This window comes from Mugil cephalus, chromosome 6, assembly GCF_022458985.1.
Source record: "Mugil cephalus isolate CIBA_MC_2020 chromosome 6, CIBA_Mcephalus_1.1, whole genome shotgun sequence".
Classification (NCBI taxonomy): Eukaryota; Metazoa; Chordata; class Actinopteri; order Mugiliformes; family Mugilidae; genus Mugil; species Mugil cephalus.
This window is the reverse complement of record NC_061775.1, coordinates 14831784-14845707: the sequence shown is the minus strand read 5'-3', so window position 1 is coordinate 14845707 and position 13924 is coordinate 14831784. Positions and strand designations below refer to the sequence as shown.

The 13924-nt window shown below is 41.1% G+C and overlaps 1 protein-coding gene across 2 annotated transcripts in view; it reads left to right on the top strand.

Annotated features, from left to right (window-relative positions):
- Positions 1–4108: 4108 nt before the first annotated feature.
- nlgn1 (neuroligin 1) overlaps positions 4109–13924 on the top strand; it is a 262746-nt gene continuing 252930 nt past the window's right edge. For both annotated transcript variants that reach the window (XM_047587290.1, XM_047587289.1), the window contains exon 1: positions 4109–4578. The gene's annotated coding sequence lies outside the window, so the exon portion shown is untranslated. The remainder of the gene's footprint in view (positions 4579–13924) is intronic.

Genomic DNA, 13924 nt, shown 5'->3' with positions numbered 1-13924 from the left:
CTCAGAGGGACAATTAAAGTCATTTAACAAAAGCGCAACATGGCACAAACTGTAACACAAGCATTAAAGATCATTTAAAAAATAAATAATGTTTTTTATGTTTTTTTGTAATTAAAAAAGCTTTAGAATAGATTAAACCATAAAATAAATTAAATGGCTCATATAATCACTAAAAGTAGTGAAATAAAAAAGAAAAAATTAATTATACATCAATGATTGCATGAAAGTGAGATTACCACACATTATCCACTGTCTGTTCGCACTGTATTGCGATTCACTGTCCTGTGATGATTGCAAACCTCATAAATTTTTTAGAGGGTTAATGATTTCGACACATAGAAAGAATGGACAGCATTGTTTAAACATTGAATAAGGGATAGTGATATTCATGTCCATTTCCTCAGGCGCTAGAGCCAATGCATTCTGCATTGATGGACCAGAACGTGATCACAACCTTGAGAGATAATCAATGATGTGCGTATTGTGACAGTGTGTACTACGATTGGTTAGGTAGCTAAACGATGATTTTCAGCAACCAGTTGAAGGTAACATTGGTTAGAAAATTTTGATCATGTCGCCTGCTCATGTTGCCATGCATGACTGGAGCACTATACAATGTGCAAACTGACCGCTAGTACTTTTAATTTCCAGTTTCATCCCCAACTGGACATGGAAGTCAAAGGGGCGTGTTATTAGGAGCAGATCGTGTTCTGTATGTTTGTTCGCAACCACTAAACACTAACGGATGCCGTACCTACCGCGCAAGAAACAAGCATCTAGTTGAATTTTATATTTGAGGCTGACTCAGAGTAGAAACAGCAGCAAGCATCAAAACAATTAAAGAATAATAATACATGGTGTAAAACAAAGTGGAATGGGACAGTAGTGATTCTCTTCCATTGAGTTGTAAATCAAAAATCTGTTTTGGAATAGAAAACCTTTATTTGTTCCTCAGTGGGGAAATTGCAGTTTACAACGGCATACATAGTGCAGAGAAGTAACAAGAATAAAGGGTGAACTGTGTAAAAGATAAATAAGATTTTTATTTTTTTTTTTAAAAAAGCAGAATAGAATAAACAATATACAGTTATTGGCATATATACAAAAAGTAGTGAATTACAACAGAAAGTAATTAGATTGTGACACAATGTATTGCATGACAATGTGAATTACACAACGGATAGCCACTGCTGAATATCGCACTGTATTGCGCAATACGTAAGTAATGAATTGCAACAAAAAGTAATAGGATTGTAACAAGTATTGTACGACACACCTAAAATATTGAATGGCAGCAAAAAGTATTGAATTGCAAACAGATATATAACAGATATTACACAGGACTAGAGAGAGAGTAGTGAAATGATGACAGAATTTAAAACCTTGAGGAGTAATAATATTGCGCGTATTGTGAATGTTCACTCGTTGTCCGTTTGTTGTTTAACACTACCTATAGCAACCTTTGCAACATTTTATCTTTTTATCAGTATGACCATGGTTGAGATATACCAGACCACTTCACTGGCAAATACAGCAGTATATAATCTGCATATCAATGAAATAATGTACAATTTATATATTTATTATAAAGTTGAGTATACTGGAAAAAAAAATAGCAGTCAGAGATTAAACCACAAACCCGTACAGGCACCAGGCATAACATTATAACCACTGACAGGAGAGGTAAATGTCATTGACCATATTAGACATGTACCACCTAGACCCGACCAGGCGCTCCCACCCCATAGCAATGACACTCCTTGATGTCAGCAGCCGTCCCCAGCAGGATGAGTTGTAAATCAAAAATCTGTTTTGGAATAGAAAACCTTTATTTGTTCCTCAGTGGGGAAATTGCAGTTTACAACGGCATACATAGTGCAGAGAAGTAACAAGAATAAAGGGTGAACTGTGTAAAAGATAAATAAGATTTTTATTTTTTTTTTTAAAAAAGCAGAATAGAATAAACAATATACAGTTATTGGCATATATACAAAAAGTAGTGAATTACAACAGAAAGTAATTAGATTGTGACACAATGTATTGCATGACAATGTGAATTACACAACGGATAGCCACTGCTGAATATCGCACTGTATTGCGCAATACGTAAGTAATGAATTGCAACAAAAAGTAATAGGATTGTAACAAGTATTGTACGACACACCTAAAATATTGAATGGCAGCAAAAAGTATTGAATTGCAAACAGATATATAACAGATATTACACAGGACTAGAGAGAGAGTAGTGAAATGATGACAGAATTTAAAACCTTGAGGAGTAATAATATTGCGCGTATTGTGAATGTTCACTCGTTGTCCGTTTGTTGTTTAACACTACCTATAGCAACCTTTGCAACATTTTATCTTTTTATCAGTATGACCATGGTTGAGATATACCAGACCACTTCACTGGCAAATACAGCAGTATATAATCTGCATATCAATGAAATAATGTACAATTTATATATTTATTATAAAGTTGAGTATACTGGAAAAAAAAATAGCAGTCAGAGATTAAACCACAAACCCGTACAGGCACCAGGCATAACATTATAACCACTGACAGGAGAGGTAAATGTCATTGACCATATTAGACATGTACCACCTAGACCCGACCAGGCGCTCCCACCCCATAGCAATGACACTCCTTGATGTCAGCAGCCGTCCCCAGCAGGATGCAGCCTCACACAGACACACGAGTAGCACAGACTGGTGCTTGTGACAGTGAGCATTTTAAATGACTACCAAATCACCCAGTCTAATTATACAGAAAGGGTATTGAAAATGGTATTAGTGAAGGAAATCAGGAAAATAAAAATACAGACTTGCATCTTCTTGGCACGTACACTGGCGGTATACCTGGACACCACTTGTTATTATTAAAAGCAGCGCACCTTCAGATGTCTCTGACAGACACTAATGCAGATTGGTTATGTTAAAAAGACATTTTATAGATCGCTCAGAGGTACTACAGGCTGAAACAGTATGAATGACGAACAGCCATCATTTCCAGTCAGACACAGCAGCTTCACCCGTCACAGCCAGGTAGGGCAGCTGCAGTTGTGATCACAGCCAGCGGTCGGACACTGGTCCTAACTCGCCTTTTAAAATTAATAATGAACACTGAATGCAGGAAAGGCAATTGCTATTGTAAAGAAATGCTTAAGTAACCCATAAAAATAAAAATAAAAAGTTTCTCACTAACCATTTGAGCACTGCTAGTTTAAGTGTTTATATAGTTTAAAAAAGACGTAGTACAAAAGACGACCTAGGATGTCTTTAAAGTTTCAAACCATACGGACAAAATGTCTTTGATGTTCATGTTAAACATCAAAGACTTTTCGAAAATTCAAACAAGGTATTTCATATTATCAGAAATTGTTGGGGGTCGGCACAGCGATGCGGTGGTTAGCACTGGCACCTCACAGCAAGAAGGTCTGGGTTCAAATCTGAGCAGGGCCTTTCTGAGTAGTTTCCATGTTCTCACCGTGTCTGTGTGGGTTTTCTCCGGGTACTCCGGTTTCCTCCCACCTTCCAAAGACATGTTCGCTCATTAGGTTAATTGGTGATTCTAGATTGGTGAATAGTTGTCTGTCTACTTGTGTGAGTCCTGCCATGGAGTGGAGACCTGTCCAGGGTGTACTCTGCCTCTCGCCCAGTGACAGCTGGGATAGGCTCCAGTGACTCTACTGAGGATAAGCAGTTACAGAAGATGAGATGAGAAATTGCTGGTGGCATATTGTCAGTTTACATGCTCTCTTCTGCTTTTAATTAACTGCACTAGTTGCATCGTCATAAGCAGATCTCTCGAGGACAATTCCTTAATCAAAAGACACACTGGGATATAAATATAAAAAAATAAAATAAGAAAAAGTATCACTTTTCCGTGTGTCTTTAAGAGCAGGCTGTGGCGGGGGTGAATTGATGTGGCCGTGGAGTTCCACCCGAGGCCGCTAGGCGCGTCTCTGCTCCATGAAAGCTTCCGAGAGAGAGTGAAAACTGGAGGAGAGGGGGAGGAGGCGGAGGAGGAGGAGGAGGAGGGGGAGGAAGAGAGAGCGAGAGAGAGAGGACGGTGTTTTATCAGCCAAGTGCAGCCTGGATCGTGAGGAGCGAACGATGGGGGGAAAAAAATCCCACTCTTGTTTCTTTTTCTCCGGCATCACCGTCATTAACATGTAGACCGGTGCGCGTCAAAAGACCCGGAGCGTAATGGTGTCTTCTATCAGAGGAGAATATCTTTCTGACTATAGTTGTGAATAAAAAAAAACAAACAACCAAAAACATTTTGGATTAACGCCGCACTTGTTCTGGGCTAAAGGGTTTCCTTAATTTGTTTCCGCGCGTGTGTAGATGTTGGACCGCATTTTACCCGAGTTTCTACCCTCTGGAGTGAAAAGTGCGCCAGTCTTATTTCCCAGGCTTATTTCCAACGCTTGAACGTCGGGATTCTTTTTTTCTTGGAGGGGGGGTATCTGGCTTTTGAGAAGGGAATGGACCTTATCCTAACGGGACGTAACGCACAGAGGAATATTGTCTGAGGTGGAGGGAAAAAGCAGCGGATGGGATCCTTCCATACCGGTAAATACACGTTCAGACTCAATTCTGTACGCTCCATCAGGTATTAAGAAATGTTGCTTTGACAGTTTACCGGTGAAATCAAGCAACTACGATGCAGTGGGCTGATTTTTAGTTCACGATTTGCACGCCAGAATAACCCAAACGGAGGTGTTGGTGGAGAAGGACAAGTTCACGTGCTTGAGATAATTATGCCTTTATAAAATACCCATATTATTTCTGCTCGGTGGAAGGAGGTTAGTAATGAGGGGACCTGTGCACTGGAGAGCGTCCCGTGCACACCAGAAAGCAGCATCGCCTCCCTCCTCTGTCTGCCACTTTTGACTCTCTCACTCCGTTCCAAGCGCATGGACGCACAGAGCTGCGCACTCTCGCCGAGCAAGCTGCGCAAAATATCCGGGTTAGAAAGCAAGCCTTTGACTCAAAATCTCAGTGGTGAATGCGCTCTCGCGAATATGCCTGCTGTAGACTCGTATAGACAATATGTCATACGCTAGTCCCTAATTTTACCACCTGCAGACTGTTTGTGTGAGTGCAAATATTCAGTCGCTCCCCTCGGCAAGATCTTCTTTTCGTAACAGATGTTTTTTTTTTCCTGTTTGTTTGCTTTTTATTAAACGTCTTAGAGTCTGGATGCTGATGCTAGTTGAATGGACGTATTGAAATACTCGCGCTGAGTCCATCTCCTTAATCAAATGAACGCAAACATCCCCTCGGGCTGATTGCTGGGGGGGTCAGAATGGTGGTGGATTGAGAAGAGTGGTGCGTGTGTGTTTCTATGTGTGTGTGTGTGTGTGTGTATGTGTGTGTGTGGTGAAAGGAATCTCTCTATCCTTTCTCCGATCCAGGAGGAAGAGGAGGAAAGTTGCGCCTCTCGGCCGCTGCGGGGGCACCATCACCATATAAAACTGGATGAATGCGGTATTTGTGTGCGCACGCCTCAGTGACTTGACACACACTAAAAGATGCAGTAAAAACGAGCCTCGTGGTGTTTCGACATGATCCTGGCTTTGGTGGCATCGCCCGCGGCACCTTTGCAGCCCCACTCGCGTCCCTGATCAGGTCACCGACGACATGAGAAGTTGCTCGGTTCGAGAGATCATTGCCTGCCTGCACACACATACTTTAGTATATGGACGTTGAACTGGCTTTGCAGATGATCCTCGCAGAGCCTGGGTGATCATGCATTTTTTTTTTTTTTTTTTTTTTTTTTGGTTTTGCCCTGGGACTACTGTTAGAGGGCACCGCAGCAGGTGCATTTTAATGTGCTACAATTATATAACAGTATTAAGATTTGCCAAAATACAGTTTAAAGTGGCTACAGAGTCTCCTGGATTACGTTTGACTCTCCGCACCTCAAACATTGGAATGCATGGATGAAAGTAATACACGAGGCACAGTACAAGACATGCATCAAAGCTAAAATGTTTCTTTCATCTAAGGAAGAGATACAGATGAAGAGAGAAAGGTATACATTGAGGTAACAGGAACACCGTTCCAGGAGGTAGATGAGGATGACAGGATCTGCCAAATGACCTTTTTAATGAACTTTACTTTTTTCCTTTTCTTTTTTTTTTTTGCTGTCTTTATTTCTCACACAAGTGCTGTGTTAAATCCCTTGGGACATGGCTCTAAAACACCTCTCCAGCTATGTACACGTGTGATTTACGTCTGCATAGTTCAGTCCTCTGTGAAAACATCTATTGACCGCAGATCATCGTCCTCCTCTTTTCTCCCGTCACGTGCAGCTCCCCCGGATTACCCATATTAGCCTTTCCTCTCCTTTCCTCTACCATTTATGTACACAGAGAGAGCTGGTTTGTGAATGATAGATTCCTCGTCAGCTCGTGCTGTTGTCCCATTGTTTCTGGAGACGGTGGCCACCTCCGCCTCCGGTTGCCCATTTTGTTTTGAGGTGTCGCGAATGTCAAGCTGGCTCTTGAAATCGCAAAATTGCAGCTGCTGTATGGTTTGAGTGGTGTTTTTTTTTTTTTTTTTTTTTTTTTTTTTTTTTTAGTTCAGTAAATCATTATGAGTCACCTGGTATGCAAAACACGAGTAGTTAAATTTGAACATCATCCTCCTCCAAGCTCAGCCAAGCCTTTATAGTGTTCCTTTTGTGTTTTGAATTAGAATGATACCAAGGTGTTAGACAGAAACCAGCTACATCCACTTACAACCGCGGCGAGGAGCAGGGGTGTTGAAATTTCGAAGGTTTGGCCTCTTTCTTCACAATAATCGTTACTGCACAGACGACATATTCATAGCGAATACAGTATTATCTGTACTCCTTGTAAGCTCCATGAATGTCTTTTATTTAACATTTTATATAGATATTATATATATTGACTGGAAAACCACAGCTATGATCTTGTGTTCAGATGTATTCATTTAGTAGTAAATGGTTTTATATCACACAACCTTCATGATGAGTCATATGAGTCATTGGAGACCAGAATTTAGCAGGGTTTACTGTTACTGTTTTTGACGATGATCACATGGGTTGTTTCTGAAAGACATGAACTAAAAACCTATTTTCGTTCCAGTATGTGATCCCCAGAGCAAGTGGTGTGTGTGTGTTTTGTGTGATATTACATTGGATGGAATTGATAACATTGGGCCAGCTGCTCAGGCTAGAGACAGAGGTGGACTAATAACTAGCAGGGCGCTGGTTTGCTCCCAGTGTTTGTTTTGTTTCTGTTCTTCCTAAAGGGGTAAAGTGAAGACTGCTTTTTATTGAACCAGTGGTGTCGCAACACTGCTGAACGCACCGTTTCAAAAGATCTAATTATACTGGAATCATGGCAACGAGGAAACAATTACAATATCTTAAATATGCATCTTCCTCTACTGAGACAGCAGAAAGTAAATTAGGTATTGACAGGGATACGAAGAGGACATGAGCGTTTCCACTCAGCTAATGATTGGGACTTGAGAAGAGGTCCAGTTCACCACTTTATTTCCTCTCACGCGTTGCCACTTGCGTCTTCTTCAGCTATGCCGCGTCCGTCAGACGAAAATGACAAAACCGGTATGAGACGCAACGCCACCACCAGTGATGTCTGAAAGGTCAGACGCAAATGGGAAACCTTCGCCTCGGCAAACAGCCTTGTAGATGAAATCCCAAACTGAGCTTATGGGGGGAAAAATAAATAAATAAATTGGTTTTGCTTTCAAAATGGTTTCCGTCCTCAGAGTGAACCAGGTAGACGTATAATGCATGTATCAAGCTTATTCATTCATGCAAAGCACAACCTCGACCTGTGTTTATCACACCTAGAATGTGCTGTTGGGGCCTTTTGGATGCTTTGTTTTGTAGGTTACTGTAGGCTATGAACAGCACTAGCAAGAGCGGAATCCTCCTCTGGAGAAATGAACCAGAGGTGTGCTCTTGTTTTGATAGCTGTGCAGATATTGCTCTTCAACTTTTTGTCAGCACCTGGGTTTTGCCGTGTGCACATTACGACCATTTAGCCCCTTTTCCATTATCAGGATGTTTCAATTCAGTGGCACAAAAATCAAATGTATATTCTTTGCACGCTTAAAGTAAGTCTGTTTTGCTCATGTCATACTTCACTAAGGTATCTCTGCATCATTTACAGTTGAAAGAAAAACTCCTTACTTGTTATATAGTGGCCCTTGACGCAGACCCTCAGCTCATCCCAGTCTTTGAAGCCAACACGTTTCATGCTTCTTTCTCTTTAAAGGCCTCTTCTCAAAAGCTTACTTTCTTCTCACTGGCAGCCTTTTCAGAATCCTTCGCTTTGGACTAACGAATATCACTTAACAAAGAAACTAGAAGGTTTATACCACTGGTCTAACTTCAGAAAACAAACCCTAAGCTTTTAAAGTAACGCGATCTCCTGTTCTTGATCGGAAATGGCATCTTCTCATTATCCATGCACACGCGCCTGGGCCCGAATTTAGCCTGAAATAGAAGTGGACAGCAGGAGCATGCGTATCAGCGAAGATTAGAGCAGGACGCCTTTCACAAATATTACGCTCATTAGCTTCTTATTGTGGCACATAATGGCGGTTGCATGTATACTGGAGATGTATTACCGGGCGATTACAGAGAAAACCGCGGTTTGACTTTGTAGGCGTGCTGTGCCTGGAGCTGGTGATTGTGTAAAGAAATCTGTATCGTGCCGACGTCAATTTGACATAGAAATAGAAAAAAAAAAAAAAAGAGAACAGACAGTAAGATTATAAATCTATTGTTCGGAACAGCCTGAAGCCTCAGCTTTTGGCTCACATGAATACTTTTACATACGTTTACTGCCGTGTTAAATGTGCACATCTGATATTGTACTATATGTATATATATATATATATATATATAGATATATAGATAGATAGATAGATAGATAGATAGAGATAGATAGATAGATAGATAGATAGATAGATAGATATAGATAGATAGATATAGATATATAGATATATATATATATATATAGATATAGATATACACACACACACACATACACACACATATATATGTACACACACACATATATATATAGGAAATAAGGAAAAGCATAATTTGTCTCCTTCAAATATATAATATTTTTGTAGAAGAAAACAACAGCTGGTGTCAAAATGTATGCAGAATAAGCCAGTCAATACTACAGAGGTGATCATTTATACCGTCAACGTGGAAGTAGTCACATCCAAATAACACTGTTTCAATGACGGAAACCTTGCTTATGGCAGGTGTTGCTGGAAACCAGACCACAGACTGAGAGTCCTATTCAGTCACATTTCATTTCAGGAGTACCGATATTTCATCATTTATCTTTAATGGTGGGAGGACTCTGCACAGAAAGACACACCGTCAGGGTAGAAACCGTACTTGTTGAAGCTCCTGGCAGCCGCGGACCTGTCATTTGCTCTGTGTGTGCGACCACTTCTGTGCTCACTGATGTGAGTGTGTAACCGCTGCTTACTTTTATCTGCATGGTATAATGCACAAGGACAAGGAGGGGAGAAATGAGGAGGAGGTGGGAGCCATATGGGCCTGAATGTCTCAAGAGCAGCTTACACTGCTGTGTGTAAGGTTACGTTCAAAACAGATATCGATCACTACTTCTTCAGATATCTCTTCTTCTCTCTAAATCTATTGAAAGCCGAAATATAACATATGTAACAAATCTAATCCTGTTATTTATGCATTTCTTTCTGAGTTATATGCTCTATGTGCTGTATAGTGTGACATGGCCTGTTGTCAGTCACATGATTTTCAGGATTTGATGATGCAGGCTGACAGCTGACAAAACAGTCCAGTCATTCTAAACCTCACATGACTTCCTTTTTATTTGTCTGTACGAAGCCAGAACAAATAGCAACCGGGCCAGAACGTTAATTCATTATATTTGTCCTCAGTCCAGTGAATGATTCTAATGAATCACTGCATTTAATGAGAAGTACTGTATGCAACAGTGGATTACAAAAACATTTTATATTACAGATCATTACGTATACACATCTTACCATAGCGCAGGTTTGTTTATTTCCCTACAGTGCTGGGGACATCAGCGTTTTAATGTGGCACAGCATTCGTTTGAGTGCTTTTCAAGCCACTCATGCTGCCTCTGCCCTGCAAATGGCTCCTGACAGAAAAGGTCTATACAGAGTAACGAGATCCTCTCTTTTTTTTTTTTTTTTTGTGCTTAGTTTGCTGCATGAACACAGCTGAATGAGCTGAGCGGGGCAAACAGTGGCGTGGCATTTGCATGGATGGCGTCACATGATGCATAAAAATCAACTGCTTTGCTTTTCCCACAAAACCGTCAGCCCACACTTAACATCGCAATTGGCCGGAAAACTCGGAGTGTCACGTTCAGAAATACGATGCCGGAAAACAGACAGTGGGATCAACTGTGGCGATACAACCAAAACCGCAAATTAAATGTTGTGATACTGAACCCAAGATGCTCCGATGCTGAATGCGCCCCAGAGTGTGGAAGCAACCTACTGTGTCATAAACATGTTGCAAACACAGGCCTGGTGATGTATTAATGTCATGGATCTGATTCGGTAGCAATGTGCAGCAGCTGAAATCAGGTAGTCTTGAAAGTTGGAACAAAGTCCTTATACATTAGAAGGCTGTAGTCTATGCGTAACTGGTGTTATTTAATTAAAGATTAGAAACTGGGATAGAAGTAAACAGATACTGTGTTGTGGTGTCCACTGTGTGATGGAATGTGTGCTTGTTATTAGATTAGATTAGATTAGATTAGATAAATGCTTTATTTATCTTGTGGGAAATTTGCTGTTCAGTAGTTTCATTGCATAGAAACAGTTATAAAGATATCTAAGTATTATATGAATATACAATGCTGCATTAAAAATATTCAGTATTGGCAGCATTGACCAAAGTCCAGTAGCACCACCCAGTCTCCCCAAAAATTAGGTTTAGATTTTACAAAACTTAAATTGAATCGGTGCAGTCAGCGTGTCAAGAGATCAAAAATTACATTTAACTTCAAATTAAACGACTAGAACCGGTAATTAGATCTTTTATGTTGATAAAATCACGAATTGCTATTCTATTTAATTTAAAGAGACACACTTATCCTGATTTTATCCTGTTTTCCAAAACCAACACCCTACGACCACAATTAATTAGCTAAAAGAAAATGTTAATTATAAGAAATAATAATAAAACAGAATGCGCAACAACGGATGGGCATGGATTAGATTTTACTGATACCGATGCCATTATGGATTCCTCTGTCAGTTCCTCCTGTGAAGTTTTGGTTTAGAAAACGTAGGTGTCCGTGGTTTTGTGTGAACAGCAGAAATGTTACTGGGTTTCTGATCAAGGGATTAGAGCATGGGTCCTCAACGGCTTTTGACGAACCCTGTGCTGGTAAAGAGATTAAGTAGGAACCCGCTACCTACTATATGTGTTCTATATTAAACTCGGCCTAGTGCTACTTATAAATATACATTATTATTATCCTTTTTGCAGTCACTATTAAGCTATCCCTTATCCATGAATTAAAATATGTTGGATTCATGTTAATGTGTGTTTAAAGACATTGAAAAAATATGTATAAATACATACATAAATATAAAAAAATGTCTAATCAACCAAAGATTTTGCGACCCGCGTCATGAAAAGAATCAATAAGACGAATCAATAAGCATGAAGGCTAATGACGGTGGTGAACTGAAGCAGCTGGAAATAACTATAGTCCCATCTCTACGCACAAAAGTGTATTTCATGGTGCACAGGGACACTATGTTACGACGAATGACCTAATGAACTATAATTTAGTGCTTATGATTAGCTTAAATTCACTAAACTCATCTGCTCGAGCCCTTGTTATTGGATTATGAGAACATTTGGCTGTCACGCTGAGATGACTGAGTACAGAGCGCTTAAAGCCATGACTCACCGCCCCCGTTACACAAGCCGGTGTGATCGTCGCTTCCCGTGGAATTATTTACATGTGCTCAATAATATAATCATATACTCGGTCCAGTCTTTCACTCTCTTCAGAGCGAGCAGTTCAAAAGACTGAGTCACCGCGAGAACCTTTAGCAGCAGAGGGCACCCGGGAAGTGAGACGGGAAGACGGGGTGATTATTGGCACCTACTTTTTCTCTGCGTTTTCGTCTTAATGATTAAAACCTGCACCTACAGTGTTGGTGTGAGGAGATGATGGCTTTGTCTCTTCTTCCGTCCCCTTGTGTGTGTGTGTGCGTATGTGTGTGTGCGTCAGCCCCTGGGAGCGTCACTTTTAAAGGCTTCAAATACTTTCGCACATTTGTATCAGCTGAAAGCTCACCTGAGGATGAGGCTGAAAAGAACAGACTCTGCTGGCAGGCTGGTGTGGCTCTTAAAGTTACACGGCTAGAAAGTGCGACTGTGTGTGTGTGTGTGTACGTGCGTGCATGTGTGCGTGCGTGCGTGCGTGCGTGCATGTGTGTGTGCGAGTGTTGTTGTTGTGTCCGTGTGCAGGCATGCATTAACACCACCAGGGGTTCCTGAAAAACAAGTGCATAAGGGGAGAAGCGTTAATAGACTGCCTCTGCCTCGGCGAGACAAAACCGCAGAGTTTTGTCTCTTCTCACGACACTCAATTATTGGCCTTTACATTTATCCGAATCAGAATCTCTTTATTGGCCAAATGTACACAGGAATTTTACCTGATGTGTCAGTACTATGTAACAAGAAAGAAGATAAAAACCATATATATACAGTAATTTAGAAAGATAGAAAACCGATGGACCTGAACCTGTGACCTTATTGTGCTCATACTCCTCGTTTCCTTTCTGCGTTCCTTTTTTCTCTTTCAGCCTAATTCGAATGCAAATTTTCAATGGAATGGTTTGATGTTAACCCCACTCACCCTGAAAACACTGTTATTCGTTGTCAAAATCACAGGTGACACCCCTCAAAAACATCACTGCAGTATATTCCTCATGACTGGAAGGTGCTGGTGTGTCTCGTTGGGGTCTTGGAAGATTAGACTGTAGCAGACCAGGGCCTCTTTTTCTGTGCTCCGCCACAGATAAATGCGTGACAAACATTACCAACTGAATAAACCCGGCTTTTTTTTCTTTTCTTTTTTTTGTTGTTGTTGTTGTTGCCAGCAACAGACCGCTTTAGGGGCCCTGATGTCACTGCTTGATTTGTTTTGATGTCCGTTGGCTAAACTCTGTGAACATTCAAATGTTGTTAACTCTGATTTTCAAACAGAATAACCCCAGTCCTCTGAAAGACTTCACACCTTTAAGCCAAAAGTTCATCAAAAAGTCATGAAAACTAAATTTTGCCTCTGGGCCCCCGCTGTGACTTTTGCACTCCGGCGTAGCTTCTAGCCTCTTAAGGTTCCCCGCGGAACCTCGGGGAGCCAGGTTTTCAAATATGCACTTCAAACCAACCGGCTAATTATGTGTTTGAAGTGGACTTGACTTCTCAGTGGGTGTCGCGCAGCTTGGACACATGATTTGAGTTATTTAGAGACTTACGGGAGTGAAATGCGCACCGGGGAGTTCAACAGCAAAAGGTCAGGAATGAAACGTAACGATTGCGAACGGGCCACGTTCTTCTCATCCGAGCTGTGATTGTGTGGAAACTTGAATGGCCGCGTACTGAAGGGATGCATCTCACGCCGTGCCAGTGTGGTGGCGAGGAAAGCCATTTTTACGCCAACCCACTGCTTCCTCATTGACCCTCCTGGCGAACAGACACAAAATGTCTGCCAGGTGAAACGGGCAGAGGAGGGAAAGCTGAGCTCTTCCACCTCCCACGTGGATAATACGAGTCACTTTTTCCATGATACGGGATTCGCGAATCCAGCCCGCTTAGAACGGCTGCCTACGATGGCATATATGG